This window comes from Actinia tenebrosa, unplaced genomic scaffold (assembly GCF_029948245.1).
Source record: "Actinia tenebrosa isolate PJP-AT-01 unplaced genomic scaffold, QUT_ActTen_1.0 PGA_scaffold11__36_contigs__length_13525064, whole genome shotgun sequence".
Classification (NCBI taxonomy): Eukaryota; Metazoa; Cnidaria; class Anthozoa; order Actiniaria; family Actiniidae; genus Actinia; species Actinia tenebrosa.
The window spans coordinates 8698284-8714693 of NW_028292571.1; the positions used below are offsets into that span (position 1 = coordinate 8698284).

Genomic DNA, 16410 nt, shown 5'->3' on the forward strand with positions numbered 1-16410 from the left:
GTCCTCGTTAACACAAAGATTAAGCATCCTCACTTCTTGAACATTTCATGATCTTTAAACACTTCTCAAAACATTCATGATTTTGAAATTTATTACATAAACAATTATTCCTTGAATACGTTATTTTTATTCTCCTTCGATTCTTGCCGAGGCGGGTATTGTTAATGATTCTGTTTTAAAAGATCTTCAAAACTCGCCTCCTAATCACAAATAATCCAAGCTTTTTCGATACCATACTTTTGTTGGCTTTTGAAGTTCATTTTATCAAAATTCTGTACTTGTCGCGACGATTATATTTTTTGACGTTTTTAGATACTTTCAAATTTGCATAATTTGACGAGTTAGAGAAAGGAAAAAGGAAATTATCATATTGAGTTGCAGGTCAAAGTTAAACGCAATTGTCAGTACTTCTTTTTCTGGCTCTTTAAAAGCCTCTATTTAGCAAGAAAAACACGGTAGTGGCTATTGATTTCGAGTCAATTTAATAAGAGATTAAGCAAGGACGTTTTTGAATTGTCGTCAAGGCTGAAGTTCTTGATATTTCGGAACCACAATTTAGAATATAAATATTTGTTTCTTTTGGGTTGAAGAACAAAGAGCTTGGTGGAAAAATTAGCTCCCCGATTGCGGGGAATGATTTCAAAATGATAATACTTTGATGCGATTTTCAGAACTTTTTTGTAAATAAGACTGAAGAGTTATTTTAAACGAAAACAAGTTATCAGAAGTAAATCTTGCAGAAAATTATTCATTCAAAATTGATTGATTTCTTAAAACTACGAAATAAATATTTAGAATACGAAAATCGTTAATTTTTTTGTTATTTACTGGTTTAAGTCATAACTTTGGGGTATATAGTTGAAATCCTACATTCCAAGACAAAAATATTGAAAATTTGTAATAAATTTAAATTATAGTATTCAACGAACACTTCTTTAGTAAGGAGTTCATTTGGTTGAAAAGTAACCACGTGAAAATCATATTGTCATGGCAACAACAGTAATTAAAGAGAGACTTACGTATTAAACGAATCAAAAAGGCCCAATGACGATTGAGATAGTTTATTATCGATGACGATCATCTTGATAAACTTGGTTATTTTGATGACACAATCTTGCCTTTTTTTAACGAAAAGCATTACGCAACTTTAAACATGAGTCATTGAACACGCAAAGGCAGCTAATTTCGAAATAAAAGAAGATTAGATAATTTTGTTGTTGAATTTCCTCGAAATTATGAAATATTTCCTTTTAAAATATTCAAAAAAAAAACAATGCATTATGCTTATTGTGTACCATTTAATTTTGTAAGTCTGTATTTTTGTGAAAATAGTGTTTTTCTTCCGCTATATTTTGAGTTTTATCCTCAATATGGTGCAAACATAGATATACTATATTATTTCTGCAATAGTACCTAAAATTATTGAAATTTTGAAATTATTTTATATGAGCAACTAGTCGTTGATTATATTTTTAGGTAGGAATTTGTTAAATGTATAAATAAAACTGACTGCATATCACTTCTCGTAAAACCTTCAATAATGATACTTTATTTTTTAAAACAACGCATTTAAAACTCTCAATGCTTTTAACAAATGGAAGTGAAAAATATATATGTGATTGAGATTCCTAAGGTACTTAAAAAATTGTCAATTTTAAACTATAAAAACGTGGGGGGGGGGGGGGGGGGAACGTAACCTAGAATTTTAAAAAAATGTCGGTCTTAAGTTTCTTATTTATGTTCCACAACTTTGGAGCGCATATAGAAAACGCTCTGTATGTCACCAAAAGTTAATGTTTTTGAGGCAGGAACAGCTAGAAGATGTTTATCATTGGACTACCGTTTACCTATGTGACACATCTATAAAAAGGATATAATATTATTTCTTGGAAAAAAAATTACAAATTTGTCTTAGCAGGTCTAATAAAGCTTTTTAGCTTGTGTTGATTGGATCTGAGTGTCTTCATTAATTTGTTTATTTTGTAGTTTCTATTAAAAGCAATACAGAACGATACTAACACCAAATCTCATATTTCGCTGATATACATATATATATATATATATACAGCGATATGCAGAAATTCTGATCCTTTTGTACATATATACAAGTATTCAAAAGTATATCAGAAATTATGGGATGTCATCCCTGATATTTTTTTCGAGTTGCCTATCACTAGGGCTTTCTGATAACAATATCAGAGATGACATCCCATAATTTCTGATATACTTTTGATATACTTGTTTACATGTATAAAAGGATCAGAATTTCTGCATATCGCTGTATATATATATATACATAGCAACTCAGCGTTTTGCAAAAATTCTGCAGAAGTCAAGTATATCTATATATCTATATATGAGCTAATTTCCAGATTTTTTAATTATAACGATTTTCAACCAAAAGTTAGTCAAATATCTATTATTAATGCTTACAATGTACACTATGATTGTATTTCACCGAAAACATTGTATTTAACCTTTATTAAAACGTTTTTAATTGAAAATTTCCCGTAATATGTACCCGATATATCGATATTCATTTTATTACAGAATTTTTGCAAAGCGCTGTATAACAGTACATATATGTTTTTAAAATATCCCATATATTTTATCCAAACTTTTTTGAAAACAATTTTTTATCGACATTTTCCTGAATATTTCAATAACGGGCTTTTCAGCAAATTTAATAATTTTATTGTTTATTGTTTCAGCAAAAAAAAAAAAAAGCAGTACTTCCTTCAGGAAAATATTAGTAAAGGTATATTATAATAGTTTTCATTCTTTTTGATATATATATTTCTTTTTTGGAAAACGGATCAAACTTTCTGCATATGCAGTGGCTGTATAAAATTGTCCAAATTTATATATTAATCCCCGACGGTTGACCGAAGCGATATACAAATGTATAAATATAACTGTCACATGACAAGTCCTTAACAGCTTAGAAGATGTTTTACTGAAATATTTATATGCGTATAAATACGCGTTACGGGAATGCGTATTCTACTGTCCCACGCGTTTGGTGGTAACGCTGTTATCGTACGCGTCATTCTCTTGTTTTGAACGTCAAATGTCAGTATGATATAAATAATAAACGTTGAATGCAGTATTTTTTACTTTGATTCGGAATTCTTTTCTTTCTTGCCTTCGTTCTTTTGGGGAGGGAGGTGAGGGAGGGGTACGGGGAGGGAGGAGTGAGCGAGGGAGGGCGAGAGGGAGGGAGGGAGGAGGGAGGAGGGGAGGGAGGAGGGAGGAGGGAGGGGGAGGAGGGAGGGAGGAGGGAGGAGGGAGGGGGGAGGGAGGAGGGAGGCAGGGAGGAGGGGAGGAGGAGGGAGGGAGGGGAAGGGAGGAGGGGGAGGAGGGAGGGAGGGAGGAGGAGGAGGGAGGGAGGAGAGAAGGAGAGGGAGGGGAGGGAGGGAGGGGAGGGAGGAGGAAGGAAGGGAAGGGAGGAGGCGGGGAGGGGTGAAGAGGAGGATGGAGGCTGACGAGGAGGGAGTGGAGGGAGGGTATTGGCGGGTATGGCTTCTTTTTTCGTTCTTTTGCGTTCTTTCTTTCTTTCTTTCTTTCTGTGCTTTTCTTCTTTTTTCTTTCTTTCTTTTCTTTCTTTCTTTCTTTCTTTCTTTCTTTCTTTCTTTCTTTCTTTCTTTCTTTCTTTCTTTCTTTCTTTTTCTAAGATGTTTCACAACGCAGTACAGAAAGTACCAATCGTGGAAAAAATATATACTTTAGGCAAAAGTGAACAAGCAACTTTACTCACTTATGAACATTGTAAAAACTGACGATCCGAGATTTCCTTGACAAGAATAGTTATGGTCAGTGTGTTTTTTTTGGTATGAAAAAAATTCCTTTGTAAAGGCTGTGTTACACTGTACAATTTCCTTACGACCTTCGGTTTCGCAATGCTCGAAAATGTATATGCGTTAATTGCAGATTGCTAAGATGAGGCGTTACACAGCAACGCGATTTCAGCGAATTGCAACGACAGTTTGGCCCGGGTAGCCTGTGAAGAACTAATAATTTATAGCATGAGATTCGCTTTCGAAGCCTGTACCTTCTTAATCTTATCTTTGTAAGCAGAAACATACATAACTCGGTTGGTAATTTTTTACTGAGGAAGAGACACGGATCTTGAAACGTAAAATTCTTCTTTTTTTTTTTTTTTTTTTTTTTTTCTACTCTATTTATTTTATCATTAGATATTAACTTTGTATTGCATCGATAAAAAAAATTTTAATATTTCACTTTTTATCACCAACAACTGTTTTATCGTCGTCAAGCAATTTCTTTGCTTCATCTTTATCTGCGATAATTTCTCCACGTTTTGTTTCACTAAAATCACTTGACGAATCAAGTATACCTTTTGTAGCCGCCATCTTGGATGATTTGAAAACTTGCGCATGCGCTCTTCAAAAATATGCGCTAAAATTGCGAGATAAGTTGCAGGAGAAGTGATACATTGTGCAAAGGCGTTGGAAGTTGCCGCAATCCGTTGTAAAAAGTCAAACTGACCTGCTGAGATGTGAACGCGGGCACAAAGTTTGAGTGCAAAAGATTACCTGCCTACTGAGCATTTTTGGAGCTTGAAAGAACAATACCTCCTTGTCTGCATAGATGGGACGGGCAAATGGATGAATGGGATGGGCAAATTGATGGATGGGATGGGCAAATGGATGAATGGGATGTGCAAATGGATGGAAGCGTCAGTGTCATTGGATAAAGTTTCATTCTTCGTCCTGTCTTATTCTTCGTCCTGTCTTATTCTTCGTCCTGTCTTATTCTTCTTCATAGCAGTTTCCTGTCTGTAGATTCAAACCTTTCTTGTCTTTCTGTTGACATTTCTCCTACCTGCTTCCATCTACCGAGTGTATTCTAGATGGATACAATTACTTCTCACATGTTAAATAGCCTTCAACTTGTCAGTAATTGATCTGTATTGCATTTCTAACTAGACCTACTTTGGTGTGAAATGTGATCGTCCAGGTGAGTGTAGTCTTGAGAAAGACTGTTGTTGTTGGTGGCTGACGTTTTGACAACCTGAGAGGAAGTCATCTTCAGAGTCCGTTTTCTCACTGGTCTGAAGATGACTTCCGCTCAGGTTGTCGAAACGTCAGTCACCAACAACAACAGTCTTTCTCAAGACTACACTCACCCGGACGATCACATTTCACAATAAACTTCAACACCTGGGTTCATACCATTTACTCTTAGACCTACTTTGATGAACTCAATCGTCTCTTGAAAACAAAATTTCCGACCGTCTTCTTCCTTTAATTGCTTACTATCAATCACGTGACTTTTTGGAGTTGACTGGGGGGCAAACAAGCGGTTGGCTGAGGGGCAACTAGCGGATGCTAAGTCAAAACACATCAAAATAAGTCCTCAAGCTATTGTATTTGACTATTTTCACGACATCAAACCAGAAAACAAGAGATCAAAACAACCTCCAGGATTCTACAAGCCATCAAAAAAGAGCTATTACCGGAAGTGACGTCTATTGATAACAACTTATAGGTCACGCAGTCGATATCTTAGGCTTTAGTCGTATAGTACTTTATGTATTGTACAAACAGGTGGATTATCAAATGCATTTATTGGTACAAATAAACTCGGTAAGGTGAAAATAAGAACAAAACATTTTGGTAGGAATGCTAGTTCGTTCATTACTCAACAACATTATTATCGAATCTACAACACTAATCCTAGATATCCCCCCCACAATCAACCCCCACCACCACCCCCCAGAGTCTATGAATCTTGCTAGAATTTTCAGCATGTCAAACTTGGCCATAGATTTACCATCTTTGCTTTTTTTCGCTTCCTCCCTTTTTCCTTATCTTTCTCTGCTTTCTTTACAATCATTACTTCATTCATATATTCATTAGACTTATTCACTATTCTTTTATTCGCACTCCACGAGAAGCTTCTAAGAGAAATGAATTTGCCTTTACGTGTATCTACTCGTGTGCTCTATTTCTCTAAAATGCTGTATTTGGCTGCATGGTACGTCATAGCCGCCATATTGGTTGACGATAATGAAATATTCCTTATTAGCTTCTTTTGTTAGAATAACCAACATGGCGGGTGTTTGATAGACAATCTCCTTTTCTAAGGGTGCATGGTACGTCATAGCCGCCATATTGGTTGACGAAAACAAAATATTCCTTATTAGCTTCTTTTGTTAGAATAACCAACATGGCGGGTGTTTGATAGACAATCTCCTATTCTAAGAGTGCATGGTACGTCATAGCCGCCATATTGGTTGACGATAACAAAATATTCCTTATTAGCATCTTTTGTTAGAATAACCAACATGGCGTGTGTTTGATAGATAATCTCCTATTCTAAGGGTGCATGTTACGTCATAGCTGCCATGGTGACTATAACAAAGTATTCCTCATTAGCATCTCTTGTTAGATCAACCAACATGGCGGCTGTTTTATTGTTATTAGAGAGTTTTAGATTGACTTTTTTTTCTCCCCGCAAACGGCAAACGTGACCACGTTTTCATAGTTTTCCTGTATTTTACTTTACTTATTACAAACCTTCTCACCAAGCGCAAATATCTTTTGTTTTTCTACTACTTGGACTTTTTTGCAATTCTTTTTCAGTAATTTAAAAGAATTTTTTACTTGTCAACTGACGTTTCACGTTTGCCGTGAACGTAAATCTAAAACTCTCTATTAATATCTCAAGGGATTTGGGGAGTAGTGTGGCTTCACCACAAAAAATATATTTTTTGTCATTACGAACTTAAACTTGTAAACACAAATACGACGTCATTATTTTCTTATTCACTTTTGGTCATTTTCCTCTTCCTACTGTGATAGACGTAAGAGGTAGGACGGTATGACGTTATGTATTTCATTTCACAGCCAGCCAAGACTGACTGCTTACTGTAAACTCCTCCGCTTTAGTGTCGTCACACCACGCGATCCATCACCAACTGAAGCGCAAAGGTGATTGGTTAATTTGAAGGAAGGGAATGTTACGCTGGAGTTAACAGCCGGTTGTGAGAAGGGGTCGCGTGACGTGACGGAACGTAAACCGGATGCCAAGGAGACAACCATTATTATAATTTCACGGCTTAGGAAAAACAAGTAAATTACAAATAAATGCATAAAATAGATAAATAAATGGAAGATGTCTGCAAACCCAAAGAAGACAGTATGAACGGTACTATCCTCTCAAGATTAATGTAAAATATAGGAAGACATTAGTCAACTTAAAGAGGAAAAAATGTAAAGGAATTACTAAATGAAAGTGCAAAAAATATATAGAGGATATTACATGGGCGCGCGGAGATACGAAATTTATCTTCGAGTGTTGAAAAGATCTCTCACGAGTGAGGGCAGCGAACGAGTGAGAGATTTTCAACACGAGAAGATAAGTTTCGTACCTCCAAGCGGCCATGTAATATTCTGTTTATTATATAATTATCCATAAAATCAACTTAACAAGCTTTTATTATCATAAAAAGTTTTTATTTATGAACTAATAGCTTAAATACACATGGTAACGATATTTTCACACATGTGAAAATATCAGTTTTTCGAAAAGAAGAAATATAGGTATTTTATGGATAATTATATGATAATTATAAATATATTGCTAATGCAAGGACAATAGACCGATCCCGGTTATGTCGGTGTATAAGGCTCAAACGTCGAACTTCATATAAGCCGAACCTAATTGAAACAGTGGATAACAAAAGGTGGTCTTCTTTAATGTCTTTAGGTTTGGCTCATGTGAAGTTCAACGTTTGACCTTTGTCTTACGAACAAGAGTCCAAGTGCGTTGACACCTCATCTGGGTCAACTTAAAATAGCTATTTTTGAAGACCGTGCAAGCTAAAACAATAGGTAACAAACAGCATACGGAATAATAATAATAATGTAAACTTTATTTTAATTTTTCTTACACACAACTGTAAACCTCACTATAACCTAGGCAGTTTACAATTTTCTACTTGAATCGATTAGAAGAAAAGTTTGAATAATAATACAATTAAATGAACATTAACAAGCACAACAAATTATTATAAAGAAAAGGAAAAAACAAACGAACAAAAAAAAAAAAAAAAGTAATAAGTAATAATAATAATAATAACTAATAATATTAATAATAATAATATTTATATAGTGCTTAACCTATTAAAATATTCTAAAGCGCTTTACATCCATGACTAGAAAATAAAGAGCACAAGATCTATTATGAAAAGGATATAAAATAAGAAAAAGCTATGAATGCAGTAAGGGGAAAAAATTGCTAGAAATATAAATTAATTTCGTGTTTTTTTAAAGAAGCAAAATGCGTGCATATAATTTCCCTTAACACTATTCTTTTGTCATACCGTGATTTATTTGAAAATACTCTCGCGTTAAATGCGGCGAGATACAAGACTTTCAACGTGCTTGTTTTGATTAATATAGAAAACAAAAAGAATTAATCTTCGTGTCATCATATAGTTACTAATTCTATTTCGGTATTGAATTTATTTACTCAAAAAGAAAGAAAGACGGTCGCAGGATCTAGCAGCACTTCGCGCGCGCGGATAGCGTTAGCACTGTGCTCCGTTCACTAATAAAGCATAATTTTCGACCAATCAGCGCACGCGTACTATCCTAACTATAGAATAAAATAATTGAAAAAATGAAGAATTGAAAAAAAAGGAAAAATATATACTAATTGCAATAACGTTATATAGACGATACTGCGACCATCTTGGATATATTGAAAGGCATTATGGGACGTACAGGGGGCAAAACAAATGTCATCTTCAAAATGATCCGTTACTAGCGGGGCTGGCAGAGGCATACCCATTACGTACTGTTGGTACCTTATTTTCGCTTAACGTTCTTCTAGCCCTTTAAAAAAAATGTCATATAGACCCCTTGCAGCACTTTGTAATGCAGCTCAATCTGGGGGACAAAACAATAGGTTCCAACTCTCAGGAGATTGGACTTTTTTCGTTTTGTCTCCCAGATAGAGCTGCTTTGACGTCACATGCAAGGGGTTTATACATGAAGAGAGAGGTATTTTCATATATCCGCCAATGGAAAGCCAACATTTTCATTCTCTTTATAACTTTTTAATAGCATGTATTACCAAAAACCTTTTCATAGCTCCCTTTTGTTGGCTTATTAATACCATTATTATCAGTTGAGGGGGGAGGGGGGGGGGGGGAGAGAGAAAGGTAATTAATGTTTTCGACTCCGCCTTAGTTACCGTTGCTATGCTTCACAAGCTCAAAACATTAGCTAGAATGTCATAATATCTAGAGTATCTCAGAATTTAAAACTCTGATCGCGGAAACTAAATCATAAATTGTTTCAGTTGTTTTACTGTCCTGTGGAAAGAAGTTAATTGACTCGTGATCCTTGTAGTACTCTTTAAAACAGATACTGTGTAGGTGTTTGTGAGACAAGATTTTAATTCCACTGAGAAAACTGCTGCAACTGTGGTTGGTTCGTTAGGGACTGTGCAAATTGAAGCTAATCCCCCTGTGCTAAATTAAACGTAAAATAAATTCTCACCCCTCCCCTTTTGAAATGAAATAACTATCATAAAATATAACAATAAATGTTTATTTTAAACAGTACATTTGTATGCATCTTTTCAATTTTATAGTGAACAAAATTCCAAATTGGCTTATGACCCCCCCTCTCCATATTTAAGCAATTAGCTTGTAACCCCCCTACCCTACACTCCAAATTAACTTTTGATCCATCCCCCTATTAATTTTAGACCCTCCCCCCCTCCCGATAATTATTGCACAGTCCCTTATTGTCTGAGGATGAAGATGGTCTGTTTTTTAAATGGTAGGTTTTCTGGATTTTTAAAAAGATATATGAATTACCTTTTCCCCTAAAGAATGCATAATAATATTAATATCATGAATAAAAATCATTGGAATATATTCATTCAAATGTGTGATGACGTCTTCACGGAGGGCATGACCCCAGGCTAAAAAAATGACATGTACATTGCCCCGGACTTACACAATAGACCTACTCCGCCGTCCCTAATACTGGACATGAGCTCACAACAAAGTTCGTTGTCTGATTAAACCCAATCTAGCGGGAGGGGTCTCTATTTAGGATACCTATTTGGGATACATCATCGCCATCATTACCATCATTACATGATCATCCCCATCATTATCATCATTACATGAACATCATGATCGACATTATCGTCATCTTCACCATTATCATCAATACAATCGTCACCATCACCACCATCGTCATCATCCTTATTCATCACTATCATCATCCTCATTACATCATCACCATCATCATAATCATCATTACACCAACATCACCCCATCATCATTACGCCATCGTCATCATCATCATTATCGCCATCGTCATCGTCATCATCATCATTATTATTATTATCATCATTATTATCACCATCATCATTCCCATCTTCATTATCCCCATCATCATCAACATGATCATCACATTCCTAGTCATCTTTAGTCATTATCGATAGACTGTTGATGGTCAATTCATTATTCCCATCATCATCAACATGGTCATCACATTCCTAGTCATCTTTAGTCATTATCGATAGACTGTTGATGGTCAATTCATTATCCCCATCATCATCAACATGATCATCACATTCCTAGTCATCTTTAGTCATTATCGATAGACTGTTGATGGTCAATTCATTATTCCCATCATCATCAACATGGTCATCACATTCCTAGTCATCTTTAGTCATTATCGATAGACTGTTGATGGTCAATTCATTATTCCCATCATCATCAACATGATCATCACATTCCTCGTCATCTTTAGTCATTATCGATAGACTGTTAACAAAACAACAAAAAAGAATTTAGTTTATCAAACGAGCAAATAACGGGTGCCATCACTTGACATCCGGTTAGAGATTAGAGTAAATGAAGGGGAGGTTAATTAGTGTAGGAATTTTTGTTGCAAAGTTTGTTTTGTTGTTGTTTTGTTTTTTGTTTTTGCTTTTTTTTTTTCGTTTGTTTGTCGTTTTTTTTTTGTAACAACACTTGCACGCAATATTTTTTTCTGTAGGTGAAGTGCTTGCTCGATATTTTTTGGGGAACCCCTCCCCCCCTCCTCCTCGCCCTCAATAATCTAATTGTTAGTCCATTATAGCTTCGTACCAAAACTGATAGACCGAATCGAAACTATATAAGGTGTTCGTGCCAATACTGTGGTATCGGATTGAATAAGCGACCATATAGAGTATCACTTGGTGGCTTGATAAAAAAACCCTTAAGGCTTACCATAAAAGGTAAAGCAATTAGCTTTTAAACAAACAACCACAAGTTATAGAATAAGCCGCTGTGACATTAATAGGCACACTTTTGACTTAAGTATATTGGTTCATTGACGGCCGGGGATTTTAGTTCATTAATAAATAATCAGTTAACATGTTTGCCGTTAAATTTTCTTCTCTAATCTGGATTGGAGTGGCGATGAATATAGGCTATCATACGCGAAGACTGCAAGGTCGATATGTACTGTATAATACATTTAGCTTATTTGGGCTCCCTTTGGTAAAATTCGCCATTTTGATTTGAAACTCTAGCAGATAATCAATTAGCTTACATCATTAATATACATCATCTTGTTCTTGTATTTCACGGTTTAACACTTTTTAAGAACCCAGTAGAATGAAACATCAGGGATTATAATCTAATTAATACTTCGTCAGTGGAGTCCACGATGGGGGGAGGGGGGGAGGGGTGGTTTGGCGTGGATCAGTTTAACGATTAACCCATTGAGCCAATTATAATAGATCGCTTTGAGTCATGACATATTTTTCCTGTCCAGATGTTCATTGAAGCCACTGAGCCATGAACGTGATTGAAAACGTTTTTTATTTTTTATCTTTGAATTGAAAATTTTGATTGAAAACTTGTTAACCTATCATTTTAACCTGCAGTAAACAGAATGAAACTTTTACGTGTGAAGAACATACCACAAGAGGAAATATTAGATAAAAGATTATGTATAGGAGTGTGTTCGTCTACCAGAACATTAATATCCAAGCAAACTGATTCAAACTTCACATAGACATAACCAGACGTTTGTGTGGTGGTCATGCGGCTAATTATGTCGGCCCTGAAGTGAATGCTAATTCTATTCCACGTGTTCGTAATATTGTGGTTAGGATGTAAGCAATACGGCTTTTAATTCTGACGTCATTCGTATAGACAGCTACTTCCGGGTTCGTTATTCACCTTTTGAGCGCTAGCCATCACGTCGATAAAAACGTGCTGGATCGTGTTACGGTCACCAAGAAGTTGGGACATTGTTCTCTGGTTTCCGTACGAATGTACTGACTTTTAAGCAAATTACTCAGTTTGTTGAGTTAGTTCTCTAAATACAAGCAAATTATCATTTCTCTAGCTTGATTGAAGCTTTTCTTATTGCTGTTTACAAAAGTAACTAAAGAAAGCGAGCTGAATTTTCTTTTTAAATTAAGTGAATTTGTAAGAGAATCCGAAAAATGTCTGAAGTCTTTGGTGACCGTACACAATCCAGCACGTCTTTAGAGCTAGCTTCTTTCAATTGTGATATATTCTTCACCGTTTGCTGCAGGCGAAATACAATTTAATAAGTGACATTGAAAAGTTAATAAGTTTTCAATCAGGTATAGTATGGCTCAGCTTGGTTTCATTGAACATCTGGAAAAATACTTCACAACTGAAAAAGATCCTTAATTAGACTTCCTTGGAATAATCTTAGTCGTTTATTTATTTTAATGAATTTCGTCACCTGTGTTAACAATAAACATAGAAACAGTACTCAAGAAAATGACATGTGATTTTAAGCAAAAACAAAACAAAAAAAACAAAAAAAAAACCCACACACCAAAAGTTAAATTAAGAAATTAAAAACATAATGGAGTAGAAATTGTGATTATCATCAGATTTTGAACAGGATTCTCAGCAATTCTGTAAAGGATCTGTAAAGGAATATCACTGCAGACGTCACGTCATGTTTTGTACTGAATTTTGTTTTGATCTGTTTGAATGGACAATACAGAATTGCAGCGTAAGATCCAACAGATGTCAATAATAATGCCCACTTCATAAAAAAAATTAAAGCTAATCTGATTTTACTTCTGAACGCGGAGAATGGTTACCCAATTCTCCCAAACCAAGCTCATAGGAGTGCTTCTTAACCGGCCCCTCAGACTATTCAGCCTATAAAGCTACAGAGAACAGAGAGAAAGCGAAACAGAGGTGGAGCTCCCGAGGATCAAACCCTGGACCTCAAGCTCTGAAGGCTGAGCACAAATCAACTGAACTACGCCTGCATCTAATGGCACTGAATTTCTAGTACAAAAAGAATAAGATCTAGAAATGTCACTAGTTAGCAGGAGAAGCATACTTCCATTATTAGTGTTAGATAAGAGTGCATACCATATATCCGGTTAAAAACTTCGTAAGAAATTTCACAAATTTGCACAAGAGTTTGTAAGTTCAGTAGACCTCAGTAGACCGTAGATCTACAAAACTTTGCACTAAGGTGTACAATTCTCGACTTTCACAACCCCATAATTTTGCGTCTTTGGGGGGTAACCAGAGGGTAAAAACCCACTTATTTTGCTAAAGGCTGATCAGACAATGTTGAAAATACCTTGTTTGGTATCCAAAGGTAAAATGAAGAAGTAAGAAACAGAAAAAGATAAAAGCTTGAAGACGTTAAAGGTAAATTTTAAACATTTTTTCGTAAGTCAATACATTTTCTGTAAGACCAAAACTTTTCATGATCTGTACACGCAAAAATAACTTGGAATAAACTGATAATCAGTATTGTACAGATAAAAGCAGGTATAGTATAAATTCAATTAAGAAACCTTTCAATTTGGGACAGTTTTTTTTGGTTGGTTACCCCCCAAAAACGCAAGGCATTATGGGGATGTGAAAGTAGAGAATATTGCAATTGTTAGTTAACTTTTTCACAAAATATGAGATGAAGTCTAATAACTTTAGCTACAATATACACCTTTTTCAATAAACGTTGTCATCGTCAAAGGCGATAAGCGATAGACAATAGGCGAAAAGTGATAGGAGCCAGGTCATTCCAAGATCCAAGAATAGCTGGAATGACTTGTGTTTCTGCTTCTTATTCTCGTCAAGAACGTGGACCTTAGTGTTGAGACTGATTCAATGGTCTTGGTATTCAACGAAACCATTTCCATTTCGGAATGACCTATCGCCTATCGCCTTTGGCGATGACAACGTTTATTGAAATAAGTGTATTTAGCCCAACGAAGGTAAGTGGATTTCCTCGGACACCTGTTGAATAGAGATTCCAACCTTAAGGAACTAGCTCAGCGACCAGTAAAACCACATTTCCGTCAAAATGCAATGGTCGACCCCTTTACAGGAATATTGACTAATTCTGTTAATATTATGGTTTTTGATGACAGGTATTCAGTTCCTAATCGTAGCATAGTGGTTAATGCGACCTTCAAGGGAATCACGTAGAATTCCGTCCGTCTCACCAGGTGGTCAGCCTGTGGCAAACAGGAGGCACCCTGACCAGGTTAGCTACATGTTACTATAAAAGTTAGTTGTAAATTTAATTAATGAAGTAAATATAGACTATGAATTTTTAGGCGCTGCTTCAAAATGATGCTTTGTTTGGAATAACTTGAATCATTTTAAATCTATCCATCCATCCCTCCCTCCCTCCCTCCCTCACTGCCCCCTCCCTCCCCCCTCCCTCCCTTCCTCCCTCCCTCCGTCCGTCCGTCCATCCATCCATCCAGTTACTATAGCTATACAGGTTTAGCTAGCCTAAACTAGATTAATTAACGAGCTTTACTAGTTTTGAAGTGATAAGTTAACAATTTTTCCATAATCATCTGAACAAGATAGCGTCAATGCTGTCAAAAGATAGATTGCCTTATCACTAGTGATCAGGATTTGCTGGATGTCATTTAAGGATCGCTAACCCGCAGAAAGTAGACGATATCATTAAATCAGGCTTAAATCAGGATAACCCGACAATACATTGTCTTTCATACTTTCTAATTTCTTTCTTCTTTTCGTTTTATGAGATAGTCTGGTGAAGACAATATCAAGCATTTTTTTAGCAGATCAGAAGAAAGAACACAGGAAAGCAATTATACAAAAATGGTGTGAAGAAATATGACTCTTTTTCATAGCTTCACAGTTGTGTTCAATGGAAGTTTAGTAGCTGAATCAAAAGCAAAACAAAAACTACTTCTCTTCCAGTTCTACCGAGAACTGAACAAAGATCAAATGAGGATATTTGCCAAAACTAAAGAGAAGCGCTGAATAAAATCAATGTACTGGGCTTTTGCTGCTTCAATGAAACTGTTGTCTTGTCTGTTGTACATCTTTTTTTTCTGTTGTCAAACTTTAACTTTGATCATAAATTGAATTGAATAGAAATAAGCCAGGTTCCCGACTAGACTTGAATGTCAAACTCAATCTAAATCCGACTTGAAGGAACATTTCTGTGTGAAGCATAACAATTTCTACTATCCTTCGTATTTTTTACGAATTGCAAAAAACACACGCGAAAAACTATCCAAATTTTCTGAAAATCAAATGTGTGTAAATCATTACTGAAAACAAGTTTGACCATTAACAGTTGAACCCTGAATTTATCAAGAAATCTTCAGCTATTAAATAAATGTTTTGAAAATGTGTTTTGCTTATCTTTATTGTCGAAAGTGGTCAACATCTCAAAACAATATTAGCTGGGGTAGCGGTCGCGAACAAAGGGCTAGTCTGTCATAACTTAAAGGTAACGTCATCCTTCAAACACCCACAAAACAACACAAAAATAGAGAGAGAAAAACACGCAACCATGCAATTATTTAACGGAGTTAAAATAAGTAAATTTTCCAACGAAACATTTTCACCACAACTGAAGTTGAAAAGTATTTTTTTCTTTATGAATCTTAGCCCGTTATTCTCAATTACTTATCTTGTGGGGTTGAATATTTTTTTATCGTGATTTGTTAGTTGTTGAATCGATTGTCGTGTCTAATACATATCCCCAGGAAGCCATTAAGTGGAACCACGTGTTGGCAACCCATCGCCACCTGTTGAATCAACACGTGTGTATAATGACCTCTCATTAGCATAATTTGCATACATTATCTCTTTCAAGACTAGAGTATGTGAATCTAAGACAATAGCTTTGGTCAAAAGTTGGGAATTTCTTTTAACGAATCTCAGCATTTCCTCTGTCTGTTCTGTCTTCAATAACTAAAACAATAGATTAATGGCTTTTCAGTTACCAAACTAAATTAAACTTGTCTGGATTAAAAACACGTTCGTTTGAAAGAGTTAAAGAGATTTGTGTATTTGCGTTCTTTGATTGAATTTGTTTTGAAAGGAGAAAGGTAATTAGTGAATTTTTTGACTTCAAG

The 16410-nt window shown here is 35.5% G+C and overlaps 1 long non-coding RNA gene across 3 annotated transcripts; it reads left to right on the forward strand.

The window, feature by feature from the left end:
- Positions 1–2712: 2712 nt before the first annotated feature.
- On the forward strand, positions 2713–15647 carry LOC116301521 (uncharacterized). Of its 3 annotated transcripts, XR_016119245.1 has the most exons (4): positions 2713–2758; positions 13653–13705; positions 14431–14546; positions 15068–15647. It is a non-coding gene; the product is annotated as an uncharacterized LOC116301521 (long non-coding RNA). The 3 variants fall into 3 exon arrangements; XR_016119246.1 differs by lacking the exon at positions 13653–13705; XR_004197744.2 differs by lacking the exon at positions 2713–2758 and having other exon boundaries at positions 12417–13705.
- The last annotated feature ends 763 nt before the right edge of the window (positions 15648–16410 follow it).